The following is a 14,718-nucleotide window of genomic DNA, read 5'->3' on the forward strand; positions in this document are numbered from 1 at the left end:
AGCAAGAAACATGTGCACAGTGGCGAGGAAAAACTTCCTTTTAGGCAGAAACCTCGGTCAGACCCAGGCTCTTGTGGGCAGTGTATGACGGCCGGTTGGGGTTGAAATAAGAGTGGCAATAACAGTACAAAAAATAGTAGTTTGGTAGTTTTTGTAGATTTCACGGCATAGAGGCCGTGCGGCTTCACAACGGCCCAGCAGGGAGTAGTCATGGCACCGCAGAACGTAGCGTATTACACAGGGCATCGCAGGAGTGTAGCGGGACCATGGCGACAGCTGATACATGAGGCTTGGAGCCTCCCTGATCTGGAGGAAAAATGCTGGGGAAAAAAAGAACATAAAGGTCTCGGGGTAATGACTCCCCAGAGCTAGTTTAGAACACAAGCATTTCTTGGGACAGTGCAGTGCACACAACAATGGAAAATAGAAGATAGAGGAGAGAGGGCTCAGTGTGTCAACAAAGTGGAAGTCCCCCAGACTGTCTAAAACTATTACAGCAAACTAGGGAGACAGTGGTAAGCAGAGGAGCCTGGTTGGGCTAGAACCTCCCGGCTGTAGCCGTGCTTCCTCTAGTTTGATTATATTATTGATTATTGATAGATAATCTAAAACGGTGACGAGAAGCAGGGGGCGCGGTTGACGGACACTGCGACTCCTCACTCCCTAACAATATTCAATTCAATTTTATTTAGTATAGGCCTAAATCAGAACACAGTTATCTCTTGCCTTTTCCTACTGAGTCAGTCTAGACCATAAACTCTGTGATGTTATAGAGAAAGGAAGAGAGAGGTGCTCAGTGCATCATGGGAATTCCCCGCGATGCCTATAAGGCAGCGTGACAAACTACCTAACTCACTATAAGTTTTATCAAAGAGGAAATCTTAGACTATCTTAATGTTGAGAGGTGTCCTGCCTCCCTGACCCAACCTGAGAACCTGGTTTCCACAGGAATGAGCTGATAGCTGAACCTCTGGCTCCCGTCTACTTTTAGAGACTCTAGGAACCACACGTCTCGATTCGGGAGCTGAGTGCTCGGTGGGTTGTCAGTAGGGTGGGGCGATATGGACCAACAAGTCATATCCCCGATATATTTAGGCTGAATATCGTATTCCGATATATATCCCGACTATTTTTTTCCCAAAATGTTCAGTCAAGTCATATGACATGTCACAAGTAGTTTATTGAAAACAGTGAAACACTTGCGAATCAAATGAATAACATAATTAACAGGTTCTCACCTGCTCATAAATAAAGCTCGCTGTTAAATATAAAATGTAAACACTAATACGTATACAACGGAGACATTTTTTTGAAAATCAAAGCTCCATAAGATGAACATTTAAATAAAATATCTTAAAATAACAATAGGCGATCAGATAAAATACAGACATGTTTCTGAAATCACCATATTTATATGAGAAAAGTACAATATGAACATTTTTTTTAGTTAGACAACTTATAAAGCTTATTAAATCGAATTAGAGATTTTGTTTCTCAGCTTCTAACAAGTCCACAGATGTGAATAACAAACACTATACAAGAATAAACAATATGACAAACCCTAGTAAGGGCGCATTTATATATAAAAGAACAAAAATAAAGTGTCAGTTTATAACATTCTTTTAAATAGAAACGTGATTACCTTCCTTGTTGTTAACTAAATTTCAATCTGAACGATCTCAACCATTTGACAAGAAACAGACTATCAAACTCAATAAACATTTCACCGCTTTTTACTTTGATAAACTGTATGCTGTCTTGAGGTGACATTAGAAGAAAGGACAAGCGATGTCCTTCTCCTTTAGAGATTTTGTGCAAGAAACACCAGCCGTCAACTGCTCCGGCTTCAGATATGCTCTGTGACAGGTTCCAATTATGCCTACTGCAGCTGGAAAACGTCAGAGGGTGAAACTGGTAGCTGGTCCAAGAGATACTTTTTTGCTAGTGGCTCAAGATGGAAAGACAACCGTCAGGATACTTCCACCACTGGAGGTGATCAGTGTCACTCTCACCACTTGTGTGACTGCAAGTAACTGGACAGTTCATTTTCAATAGCCCCACTCTTGGGTTGTGTAGTGGTAGGGATGGTCGCTGCTTGAAGAAGCTTGGCCAGTGTCTTAGCTTTGGTGCTACTGCTGCTTCTCATCTGCCGGCTCAGGAACATGGCAAACGTCGGTAGGCGGCTGATCAGCCCGTAGCGTCTCCAACCTCCAAGATAGCTCTGTGCTTCAATGCCCATCAACTTTCATTGGGATGTAGTGTTGCCCTGAACGGGAGTGGAGTCCACAATGAGCATCTCAATAGGTCGTAGTGGTTCAGGTCAAATAACTTGCGTGTATTAGGTACTCCAACAATGCTGGTCGTTGAATCGATGTTACAAAGCTCGCTATCCCTCTTCACATGCCCAGGAGACTTTCAGTTAAAAAGGTGGCAGACAGGTTTCACTAGATAGAGTGAACCGTAGCTCCTGCCCCGTGACAAAGCATCAGTAAAGTCCTGGAGAGGTTCAGGACCTTTTGGACTCTTGCTAGGACCTCTAAAGTCTGCCAGGTAGGGACAAGGTGCCGTGGTCTTTTGTCACTTAGACGGACTTTCGCCATGCTCTTCCTGCTCCAGGAATCGCTCTACATCTGTGCCGATCCCCAGTCGTGGGCAGACTCTGTTATGATTGGTGACCCCTTGGCCAGACCAGCTGAATCTGGATCTCAGACAAGTGTCTCCTTTTTCTTCAGCTGTATAAAAAACAGCTACACAAATTCTCTTGGCACAGAGAAAGGACCTGGTGACGCGTTGTCATTCATGTCCATGTCCTGTCACAATCATGAAACATATTAACATATGCCTATTTGCATGTACTATTTTTGTATACTTTGTCAAAGATATGACTAACATTTACGGCATGTTTGTTTCTTGGTGTTGTTCTTAGCTATTATGCATTTGTTTATGTTACTCATATTTCTACTCCACTCAGAAAAACCACATGTTTAGGCCTACGTAGTCAACATAGTGTTCTAGTTGACTTGCAGTCTGCTCTCTTCAATCCAGAGAAAAAAAATATAGGTCTAAATAGCTTACATGTATTAACCTTGATGAGCTAACAGGCTAACCCACATTTTAAAGTCATATTACTTCCCTTTACCGTTTAAAATAACGTTTTGTTTAACAATAAATATCTGAATATCCTTACAAACACTCACTCACCATATGCCAAGTGTGGTCTGTGACGAAGTCACGCATCTCAGCCACCGTTCAATCAACCGCTTTGACGATGTGTGCTCCGTTGTCGGTTTGTTATAGCAAACCAGATGCTTTTTTTTCTTGGAGTTTTTCCACTTGCAATTGCGTCCTGCAGGGCCTCGGACTATATGCCTCACCGTTGTGATCCTGGGGACATAACTTGTTTGAAGACACGCTGTTTTTCATTCCCAGTCTTATGAAAATAGTGAACTTCCGCTCATGACAGGCTCATGTCCTGCTCGAACACCCTATCGTATGGTCAACGCAAAATGATGACTTAGCGAGCCGTCAGCAGAGGCTGCCTGACTTCAGTGTACATTTGTGGGGGGGCAGTGATTCTCGTGCAAAGGTAGTGCGACTGGGAAGACTCAATCGTCGGGGTCCATCGTTTTCGTAGCTTTTTGAATCCAACTTGTCCACAGTTGCAATAGGGGCACCAGATCTTTGCAATGTGATAGGACACGGCGTTAGGTATAGTACACCAACTTGTTCACTTTTCTTTTCATAAGGCCACGGGCGGTAAATTAAGTTTGCAGTGAACTTGTTTGGGGCTGGAGCTTTTCAAGTTGTCGATGGCTTTGCGGCTGGGGTCTTCTGCAGCGCGCATTTCCCACACTCTTCGTATTGACAGTTTGTGCCACTGTTTTAGGTGTGTGAAAAGATTTGTATGCTTTCGACCACTGAGCGAATTTGTTTTATGGCACTCCTTACATATAATGTGCATTTGTTTCTCATCTGATACTTTGATCCGAACCAGCCGCAAATTACTGAGCCACTGGCTTTTTCCTTTTACTAACCAATTCATCTCCGTACGCTACGAGAGTTGTTGCTTCCTCCATGTTTGTTAAGAGTGTCTATTCATGCCCCCCCCCTAACAATGTGTAACAAAGAGAAGGCGGGGGGGTAGGGAGCAGTGCAGGAGAGCGCCAGGTCGTTGCTTGATTGCAGGATCACAGCGTAGATTTGAACTATATCGATATACGATTATTGGTCGAATTCCATATACATAAAATATATCATATATTTTTTCATGGTATGATATATCTCCCACCCTAGGTTGAAGGTACTATGATTCTTTAACATCTGGGAGATAGCTCCGGCACACGGGGGAGTATCCTCGCCGTGTTTTCGGAAGTTGCGGACTTCTGTATACAGTGTAAGCATTAAACAGTCATCAAACACGCCCCATCCATCTACAGTCATTGAAGCTTAAAGTCTCAGCTCATCGAGCCCACACCACAAGCAAATAAGGTGACTCACATGGTTATAAATCAGGTTCTGAATAAAGAAAGACCGAAAATGATTTGAGTCTAATCGAGTGTGTTGTCCTACCTGTCTCCTGTGTCTTTAAATCACAGGGTGAAACGGCGCGCAAAGGACTTTTTTTATTCACATCGACAATACGTCCAGCTATTAGAATATCCAACCGGTAATCCATAACTGTCTGTGTGCCTCACAATCTTGTCTTTTCTGGCCAAGTTTGACTAGAGAAATTCTGATACTGCTCAATGTTCTCGGTTTTGATCGTGTGTAATCTTTCCCCTGTGCTCCCTGTTGTCACTCACACACCGCCGGAATCTGTGGTTCTGCAGATTCCGTGGTACACTAATGGGGGTCCATCCAATAGCTTCAGTATGTTCTCAAGATACTCCCAAGGTAACGCCATGAAATCTCACAGTCACCCATTGGGCCACGTGGGAAAACTGACAGCTATCCACAGTTAGAGAAAGTAGGTCATAAAAGGCTCATCCCTGTGTAGCCAATAAGAAGTCACAAGTTGATTGATTCCAAACATGTTCCAGAAAAAACTATCCCTGGGATGGTCTCCAGCCCTTTGCAAAGCAAAATAAGCCTGTATTATCATTTCAACATTTCTCAAATTATTTACTTATTCTAATAACTCTATGGTATGTACTTCTTTAGGTATTTGCGTAGTGACTGTGGATGTTTTTTATTCAGAATGTTTTAGATTAGCACGTTGTTTGTCATTTTTTAGTAAATAAGAATGGAGACAACGCACAGAACTGAGTTAAATACATTCTATAAAATCCATTTATAAGTCATTTCTCGTGTGATTTGTTCTGTTCTAAGTTGGACATGTGCCTAGGGTACTATTTTAGTATATTCCCAGTAATATGCCTTACAGTATGTTTTTATATTTTGTTTCATGATGTTCTTGGCAGATTAGAAATTCCGTGTTCTACCTCGTGACTCTGGTCGTAAGGCTTAGTGCACAAGCCACTAGATAACACAAATTGGAGTGTTCCCGGGTGGGTCAAGTGATCGGGTACATCAAGGTGGGCCACCAGGGAATTTGTTCAGCCCTTTAGGAGGGGACCAAAGCTGTGAGGCCGTAGGTCCTATGTATGTGTCAGTGAATCGACAAGGGCTGAAAGATGGCATAGCTCATGATATTGTCAGAGCTGGTGTATGGTGGATCATGTAAGGATTAATTCATTGCGTGGAGGGTTGTTGAATCGGAGGCCAGGTATGGGCGTGTTGTATGTGTTGTTTAATGGAGGTTTGTCATGTGGGGTTTTACTGGCCATGGGGTGATTGTGTGTGTTATCTTTCTGGATTTTCGCTGCATCAAGAAACGAGATGATCTTTCCGGTTCTGTACCTGCGCAGCATTCTGGATAAGCGAAAGTGCTTTATGGACTTTTGAGCCGCCTGATAATAAAGAATTCATAATCCAGTCGCTAGAAGTAACAAAGCTGAACTAGTTTTCTGCATCAGGTTAGACAGGATATTCCTATTTTTGTACAAATTACGTCGGGAAAAAGCTCGATCCTTGAAACTTTGCTTTTATGTGAAGAATTAACGGACATGTCCTGATCAAGATAACTCCAGATTCCTCACAGTGGTGCTGGAGGCCAGGGTGATGGCCATCCAGAGTAACTCTTTGGATAATGTGTCACGGAGGTGCTGGGCCCAGAGCAATAACTTCAGTTTTATCTGATTAGACCTCTTCCCAGAATGTGTGAGCAGGGGCGGATCTAACGTGGGTGGTAGCGCCCCCCACGTAAAGGCCTCGCCCCCCTAACTGTTGTGTTCAAAAAACTGTCCTTGTAAAAATGACCCCAAGCTAGGTTAAGTAAGCAGGCATTCAGGAATCATGGTACAAAGAGAAGGAAGTTACCCCGTGCTAAACTATTACAGCTTATAATAGAGAGACAGGGTAAAGAGAGGCCCCTGGTCAGGCTAGAACTCTACCCCTCAAGAGGATCCGGCATACCTGCCCTGACCTCCTCTAGTTTTATTATATTATTTGAACTGTACAACACAATCTGCAGGACTATGACGGAGGAAGCAGGTGGGGCAGACTGGAGCTGGCTCCACAGGGAGGGGCTGAGTTGCGAAGGCTCTGGCGCCCATTCTACTTTTGAGAAACTCTAGGAACCACAGTATAACTCTGAATTATGGGAGCACAGTGCTGAGTGGACAATAATGCGCTTACTGAGCTCTTCAAATATAGATAGTCCGACCATTTTTTTATGCCTGACCGCTCTTGTTGGGGTGCAGGGATGTGGTGGCGGAAGAGATTGTCAGGTTTAAATTCAATCTGATTTAATATGAGCCAATGCGAGAGCTCAATAAGATGGATGAACGCTTTGGCAGCATTCTGATCAGCTAACTAAATTTCAAATATTATAACACGTGGTATGATGAATATGCAATATAGTACACAATAGAAGAAATGAACTATGTACTATAAGCAATGCAGGGTGTGCCGTGGAGGGGTGTTTTGCGGGGCTTTAGGGCATGAGCCCAGTTGTGGGGGTTTTACACACATCCGTCTTCCCTGTACCCTGCCAAGATCAAAATCTCTACTACCCCTTGCCACCCTGTGATAATGTGTCTAGATCTGCCACGGTGTGGGTGTGTGGAAGATGGGTATGGATTGACATCTCCGCTGATTCGGTGCGTGTCTAGGTTCTTGTTAGCGCGTGGAACAAAATGACGCATTGTTACATCATATGTTATGTTGTGCCTGGGTGGGACGCGTTGTAAGTGGGTTGTTGCACACCATTCAGGAAAGTCCTTAGCGTAATCGGTCAGTGTCTTGCAGCGGTATTAGTTTTTTGTACTGTCGACAGCATCATCTTTGAAGGTGGGCAATATAGTAATACGGACAGCTACGTTGTAAGAATCAGTTGTGTCCCCAGGGACACTCCTCGTGGGCGGCCAGATTCACAAGTTCACAGGGGTGCCGAGGGTCTTGTGGAAGACGAGACAGTGTCAACAATGTCGTATCGAACCTAGTCTCACATAGCCAAAGTTAAGCCACATGGCAGGGGGCTAACGGGGTTAGATTCACGGGAGCTAGGCTGTGGCTTAAATATACTGTTAACAATGCCGGCTAGTACAGCAGTACCGCGGCCGGTCTGCTTTTACCCGAGGTGTCAGCAGGATCACCGGACTCGCTGCTTGAAAATACGACGCAACACCCTCTAAAACCGCGCAAACGGGTTCACGGTCGCTCCTCTTGAATTACAGCACTTCGGCTTGGTAAAGGTGATGCTCACCCGCTGAGCTGCGTGCTGGCATCTGCGGGGGCGAATCAGGCGGGTGGTATGTTTCTGTTTGTTGGAGTGAAAGACAGAGAGAATGGACAACGTGTGGTCAACAGTGTAAATGTGGCATATGAGTTGCTTGCAGAAAACAAGGACCAAGTAAGAATGCAAGCTCTTTGATAATAACGGGTTGTTGGGTCTGAAGGATGATACTAATAATATATACGTATATAGTTATATTATTATGTAATAGATAAGTAGGATATATATAAACTTTAGGTGAGGAAAGTTTGACTATAGACGCAATGGTTAAATCATAAGCACTCGAGTTGCTATATATAGAGGGGTGTATGAGTAACGAGTACCAACAGTTTGTAGTAATCGGGTTAACCGCATATGTGGCAAGTTAACAATGAACGATAAGTACGGACATGTCATGCGATGGGATGTAATGTCCCGTAAAATGCTGAAGTGGGTTTAACTGACATGCTTGCAACGTCACTAGTTTGTCATGGTAACCCAAGGCCTTCACGCAATGCCTTTCGGGCGGGCCTCTGCGTGCCACCACTGCAATTAACTAGTGTTTGCCTTTAGTGGCAGCCATGGTGCTCGCGCGCCGCAGCAACAACCATTGGCGTGTGCAGTTTGGGGACAAGCGTAGGGCAGCAATCTTGAGTAGGAGGTGGGGAGGTGCAGTGCCAGTGACGCTGTCAGCTGCACTCAAAGGTTAGCTTAGTGTTTGTGTGTGGTACCTGGTTGCCTGTCCGGGTTGGTGGGGGGGTGGGGCCTATGACCTTGCTGTCGTGTGCTGGTGCAGTCCTGTTGCGGTGTGTGTTGTGGGACTGTTGCCTTCTGTTCCCCCGTCTTAAACCTGGCCACTATATCTTTCCCTATATGCGTTTCCTCTTACATTTCGTCATCACCTGACTCTTTAGAAGGCACTACAATCAGAAACGAATTAGAAATGGAAACTACAACAATAAATTGGCCAACAGAATGGACCTGCAGTAACTGGGACACCAACGAGTTGGGAACCACTGGACCGCATTACTGTGTACTTAATTAGACCTTAAAACATTTCAATTTTTATAGTAGGGAAAAAGTCATATTAGTTATTAATACGCAGTATAACCCCTGGAAATTGTTGCCTTTTCTTACTATCCTTTGCTGCTACAACATTGGTTCCTCATTGTGGGGATACAGTTGTATTTTCATTGCTTAGCACATTTTGAAAACGCCCCTTTTTTCAAACACTATACACAATTACACCACCACCCACCCATAGCAGAACCATGTCAGACCCTTTGCAAAATCAAAACACTCTTTCTAAAACGTATACACTACTTAAACATTTTTTTTTGTTGTTGTTTATAAAATGTTAAATTAAACAGCCATTGTATTTTGCATCTATTTATCAAAGTATTTATAAGTCAACAGTGGATGAATTATTAGAAATGTGAATATATTGGTTAGCATGTTGATTACGGTGTTGTCCAGTTGGCGGGCCACTTTGAACTCAGAGTGAAACACAACAGTCACGGAGCCATACATCAATATGTTTTTGTAAACACACAACTACACTTTTTGTTGTTTAGTTGTATGTACAATTTTAGCGTATCAGTGCCCCTCGGACGTGATGGTACTTTGGATGCCAAACGGTGTGTGGTTATTTTGAAGGATTATTGCCTGTTGATTGTGGCGATGTGCCACTGTGTTTTATGTTTGGTTAAGTGTAATTTTTCAGCCGTGCGTCTACATATACACCGGGCCCACAGGGTGACTGCCTCTCTCGCTTCCTCTTTACCATCTAACACCACGGACTTTTCAACTACCACACATAGTCCCTGCCATCGTCAGAAGTTTTCTGACGATCTGCTGTGGGTGAGTGTATTAGTGACTGGTGACGGGGCAGAGTACGAGCTGTGGTGGGGACTTTGCCACATGGAGTGACCGACCATCTACAGCCAACGTGACAAAGACTCAAAGAGGTGGTGTGGGATCTAAGGATGGGGGAGGACCCCAAGTGGCACCAGTGAGCCCTGTTTCCAGTGGCCAGGGAGTAATGTGGTGGTGGACATTGTGGAGGGTAGGCTAGCAACTCGGCTGGGGGTGGGTGTGGGACAATGTAAACTGCAGCTGGGCAAGAACACACTCAGCCTTCTAAAGGAAGGCACGCCGGCTCTATGTTGGGTCTGTGAAGAGGGTCGATGGTGTCGCGTGTCAAAATCTTCATGACAATGCTGAGGATGTTTATGAGTCTGTGGTGGCCATGCTATCCGTTTGGCAGTGGCATGCGGGGTGCAGACAGGCTGTAGGGTAGCGGACGGGGGTGGAACAGAGATCGGTAGACACAAGGCCAGTGACATTGAGGGGGTAGAGCTGAGCTTGCTCGTTGTGGCGTGCAGAAGGTGATGCTGCATGTCAGGGTTGGACAATGTGTCGGCTCGCCAGCCCACCCATTAGGCTTGTGCTCGCAAAGAGGAGCAATTTCAGGTGCCGACTATTGGGTCCCAAATGCCCACAGAGGCGCCACGGAAGGTCAGGGGTCCTATGGCCTTGCCATCAAAGCTTTATAACGTCCTCCTCTAAGTGTGTGCACACGGGGCGTTTTCTCATACCAAGTAAGCAAAGAGGACTTGTGTCTTGGGGGGAGACCGTACTTTGCTAGCTGTCCTGAGTAAGACTGAACCGCAAGTTCAGATACGAACACAAAAACGCTGTGGTAGCAGTTTTTAAGACGAAGCTCCTCCCTGTTATTGCGCAAACACCCCCACAAGAGGGCGCTTCCACTTTATAGGTAGCTTGGGGTGAGATAGAGGTGTGTGTTCATTAATTAACTCAGCATGGTACGGGCACCGCACACGCTTGTTATTTTGTTGTTCGGGTGAGTCTTCCAGTTTTTTCAATCTAAAGTGCTATGTGCAAGGGTATCCAGGCCAATACTATATAAATAAGACGCGGGGAGCAGGCGAAAAATAAACCCGCTTGTAACTTGTGTTCGGGTGCATGTTAAGTTGAAAGCAGAAAAAAGTGCGCGTAAACAGGGCATTAAAATCTATAGAGTACGGGTGGGTTCAAGTAAGTTTAGTCCTGCCATCGTAAGTACGAGAGGTCAGAAGAGGATCCTGCAGAGGAGGAGAATCAGGATGATGAGGAGGAAAGATATATATTATGACAGCGGAAAAAATCTGTGGTGATAAATATCTTACAATTGTGGACCGGTTTTGGCTGCAGGGGCTTCTTCTAAAGTGGGGCCAGGCGGGTGTACTGGTCTGGGTCTGGGCCAGCGGTCGTCTGAGCGTGCCAGAGGGGTCTGTCGAGACGTGGTTCCTAGTAGTCGGGGACTGTGCTGCACTAGTTGAGGCTCGAGGTGGTTGGGTGTGACTGCGGATCCGAGTTTACCCGGGCTGGCAAGCAAGACTCGCCCGCCGGAGGTTTGCGCGAGCTTGCATGGACTCCGAAGCTTGGTGTGGTTAATTGCACCACAATTTTTCGTTGGTGTGCGGCCTAGAGTTAAAAATCTCACCGCTGAGTTCTCGCCTGAAAAGCCTTAAAAATGACGATTATATAGTAGATTTGTGTTAAATGCTGGACTGTGAAATTGACCGGCAACGCTTTACACCCAATTGAAATGCGGGATACCTCCTGGCCAAGTCACACAGTTACGCATCCGATGTATCCGCGGGTTAAAAGGGCGTGTGCGAGATCACATCGGTTTAATGTTCTGGCGAAATGCTTAACTTGTGTATTGGGTCAGACTTTGGCACAAACATGACTTGGTCACAAGAACACAAGGACACAAGTCCAGATAAGAACCACATATGAGAAACGCCCACAACACTTTAGTGGTTTTATAAACTGGGACAATATTATCGGTTTTTGTGCGAAACACTGGTAACTTTGTGCTACTCTGCTGACTCTTCATTCATTATTACTGTCACCATTTTTACCAACTCCATTAATTATGTAAATGACTTAAATCAATCAATTTACAGTTATTTATATTGCGCCAAAACACCAACAACATTATCCCATTGCCGCTTTCCATAAAGAGCAGTTTAGACGGTACTCTGTTACGCTATTTACAGAAACCCATCCATTCCACTAAGAGCAAGCCACTAGCCAACAGAAGCAGGAAAAACTATCCTTTAAGAGGCAGAAACTCGAGCATGACCCAGGCTCAGGGTGGGCGTCATCTGCCTCGACGTGAAATACTGATACAAAAATTCCCTTTAACTATGTAAGATCGTACATCCCACACTCCGGGGTGTTAGTAGTTTCATTTATTGTAGAGGTTTCTACTCTTGTTATGAGTGTATATAGCTCGTGCCACTGTAACACAGAATTTCCCCAATAAAGGAGTTCTGAATTTTGATTAATCAATGCAACCCTTACAAAAAGCAGGAGGTTGTTAAATATACTAGGTAAATGCCATGTAATTTTGCGCACAACACTTTTGAAATTGTACACCTATATTTTGAGTTTATTTGCGGGAAACCCTGCCCTTTTATCGTCTGAACCTTTGTCCAGAGGATCAATGCAAAAACCAAACTGGTCAACATGTTGTGGTGGATTGTGTGAACAGGATGCGTTGTCATTACAAGATCTGGCAACTGGTCAACATTAGGCCAGCATATTTGACCGATTATTATAAAGACAGGTTTGGGCCATGCAACTTACAGGGGTTTCCGGGAGAAATAACCAACTGGAGGGGGTCCGGAGATAAGTCTAAAAAACGAGACAAACCGAAAACCAACTGTGTTGGCAGGAGATGCTTACCTGTTCAGCGGAAATTAGACAACTCGCGTCCTTTTGAGCTCTAAGCTATCTCACATACTTTCAAATACAATGCCTTTTCATGTATGACCACAAGTCCCACTTCATCTCTCTCCATAACCACACGTTTGCACAGTCACTCAAGCATTCCCCAAGGCTCTGTACTCTGCCTCCTCCTTTTCACATCTACATCCTCCCCTTGGTCGCAATCGCATTCAACCTGGAATTCTACTGTTATGTCGATGAAACCCAGATCTACAGTACTCTCAGCACCCAAATCTCCCACAATTGCCCCACTGTCCCACAAATCCGTATGTCAGCCATAAAACCTGATGCAACACAACTTCCTCAACTCTAACAGCATAAAACATGAAATTCCTCCTCACTCAGAAAATTAATAACCCCACTCCTCACCACTAAAAGCATCATTGTCTCCCCCTCTCCAGCCACAAATGGGGTTTGGTGCCACCACTGCGTGATTTTTGATTGCACACGCTTGCGCTTAAGCGCTCCACATTTCTAGCTCAGTTCTTAAAACCTTTTTCACCTCTGCAAACGTGCCAAAATCAGGACCCTCGGTCTACCCCCTGCTGCTGAAGGACGTATTTACCTTCATCGTACGCCCACCCTGGACACTCCAGACTCACTTTCTGGCATCCAGCGTTACCCACCATCAGAACCGACTTCAACTGGGGTCCACACACAAGCGGCTGATCTCACCCGCAAAAAAAAATCCTAGTACCACATCACTCCATGGTCATTTCGTCGCATCTCCAACCGGATGATACAAATGCTGTCCTCGCAGCTATAGCAGCAGCCTCACCATCTGGGACTCCTCATACCTCACTACCTCCTCTCCCCTACCAACCCTCACAGTCTCTCGATCCACGTCAGCCGGTCTTCTCTCATCCCCAAGTCAAACCTCCGGCAGTTTGGGAACAGAGCATTCTTCAGGCAGCTCCCAGGCTGTGGAACCTCCAACCTCAAGAGATTGCCCCAAGCCTCATCATCTTTCCAATCCCGCCTCAAAAACCCCTCTTCCCTCTGCCTATCTTCGCCCCACGTACCCCTCCCTTTTTAGCTTGTGCCTGAATTTGTTTTTGTTTTTGTTTGTTTTTTTTCTGTTTTGTTTTGTTTCATACCTTGCCCTGTAAACGACGAGTCCTTGAAAACGCTATATAATTAAATTTATTATTTTATTCCCCAGGCATTGGGCTTCACGTTCTTGGTCACGCAACTGGTTAAAATGCTGGGTTAATAGGTTGGGTAGAAACAACGTTTGTTTGTTTGCGTTTCATGGTTGTACACAGTGGGGCTCTTGTTTGAGGAAGGTAGGTTAACAAACTTGAGTCAACCCTGAACTCGACTTGATGTTACCCTGAGGTGGGAAACCTGGGCTGAGTTTTTGTGCACCCGAACCGTGATTTGTCACCAACCAGATAGGTTCCCTCCCCCCCGTCACAGTAAACGCATGCACCACGCATTAAAAAGGTTTGCATGCAATGGAGCCTTGATACTACGAATTTCCCCTGGTTTGCTTGCTCTGGAGGAAACTACTAGAACTGTTGGGTCCTTGTAAGTTCTGGAGTGTGTTCTAGACCTACCTTACTTGTAAAGTGTCTCGAGATAACTCCTGTTATGAATCTACAGTATATAAATAATAATAAATAAAATTTAATTGAAATTGAATTAATTCAGATTGACTGAAAACACCTGTGTGGTTGTTCAGAGCCTTTAGGGGTCATACACTTTGACAATGTAGCACAAGGGTTGGGTACCTTAAGCATCTGAACCAATATCAGTACCAATACCACTACCTGAAATTTGGTTCCCAGTACCCAATGGTGCTTTTTCTGTTACTTTCCCTCTGTAATTACAAAACAATTATTTCAGTTGTAAAATAATTCCAAACCTATTTATCCTAGAGCATTGTGTTATTTACTAAAAATACTTTAAACTGACATAAATTAAATAAAAATAAAAAACCCTCCCTCTCTCGTCCCAAACCGGTCCCCACAACCTATTCAACTGAAGAAATATTCAACTTTTATTCTTGTATTTGTATGTTTTATAGCCTGTTTTATTTTCATCATGACCTTTTTTAATTGCTCTTTAATGTTTCATGCAAAGCAAATTTTCATAAAATTGCCTTGCCTTACAACCTCAGCCTGTCAGTTGGTTCCCAGGGC

General features: G+C 44.6%; 2 protein-coding genes across 2 annotated transcripts in view; both read right to left on the minus strand.

Annotated features, from left to right (window-relative positions):
* Window positions 1-14,718, minus strand: part of LOC116702590 (mucin-2) — a gene marked incomplete at its 3' end in the record, with an annotated part of 112,684 nt that overhangs the window by 86,085 nt on the left and 11,881 nt on the right.
* Window positions 10,483-14,718, minus strand: part of cpt1a2b (carnitine palmitoyltransferase 1A2b) — a 117,780-nt gene continuing 113,544 nt past the window's right edge. The window contains exon 18 of the transcript XR_004335200.1: window positions 10,483-10,496. The gene's annotated coding sequence lies outside the window, so the exon portion shown is untranslated. The remainder of the gene's footprint in view (window positions 10,497-14,718) is intronic.

This window comes from Etheostoma spectabile, chromosome 15, assembly GCF_008692095.1.
Source record: "Etheostoma spectabile isolate EspeVRDwgs_2016 chromosome 15, UIUC_Espe_1.0, whole genome shotgun sequence".
In the NCBI taxonomy this organism is placed as follows: domain Eukaryota; kingdom Metazoa; phylum Chordata; class Actinopteri; order Perciformes; family Percidae; genus Etheostoma; species Etheostoma spectabile.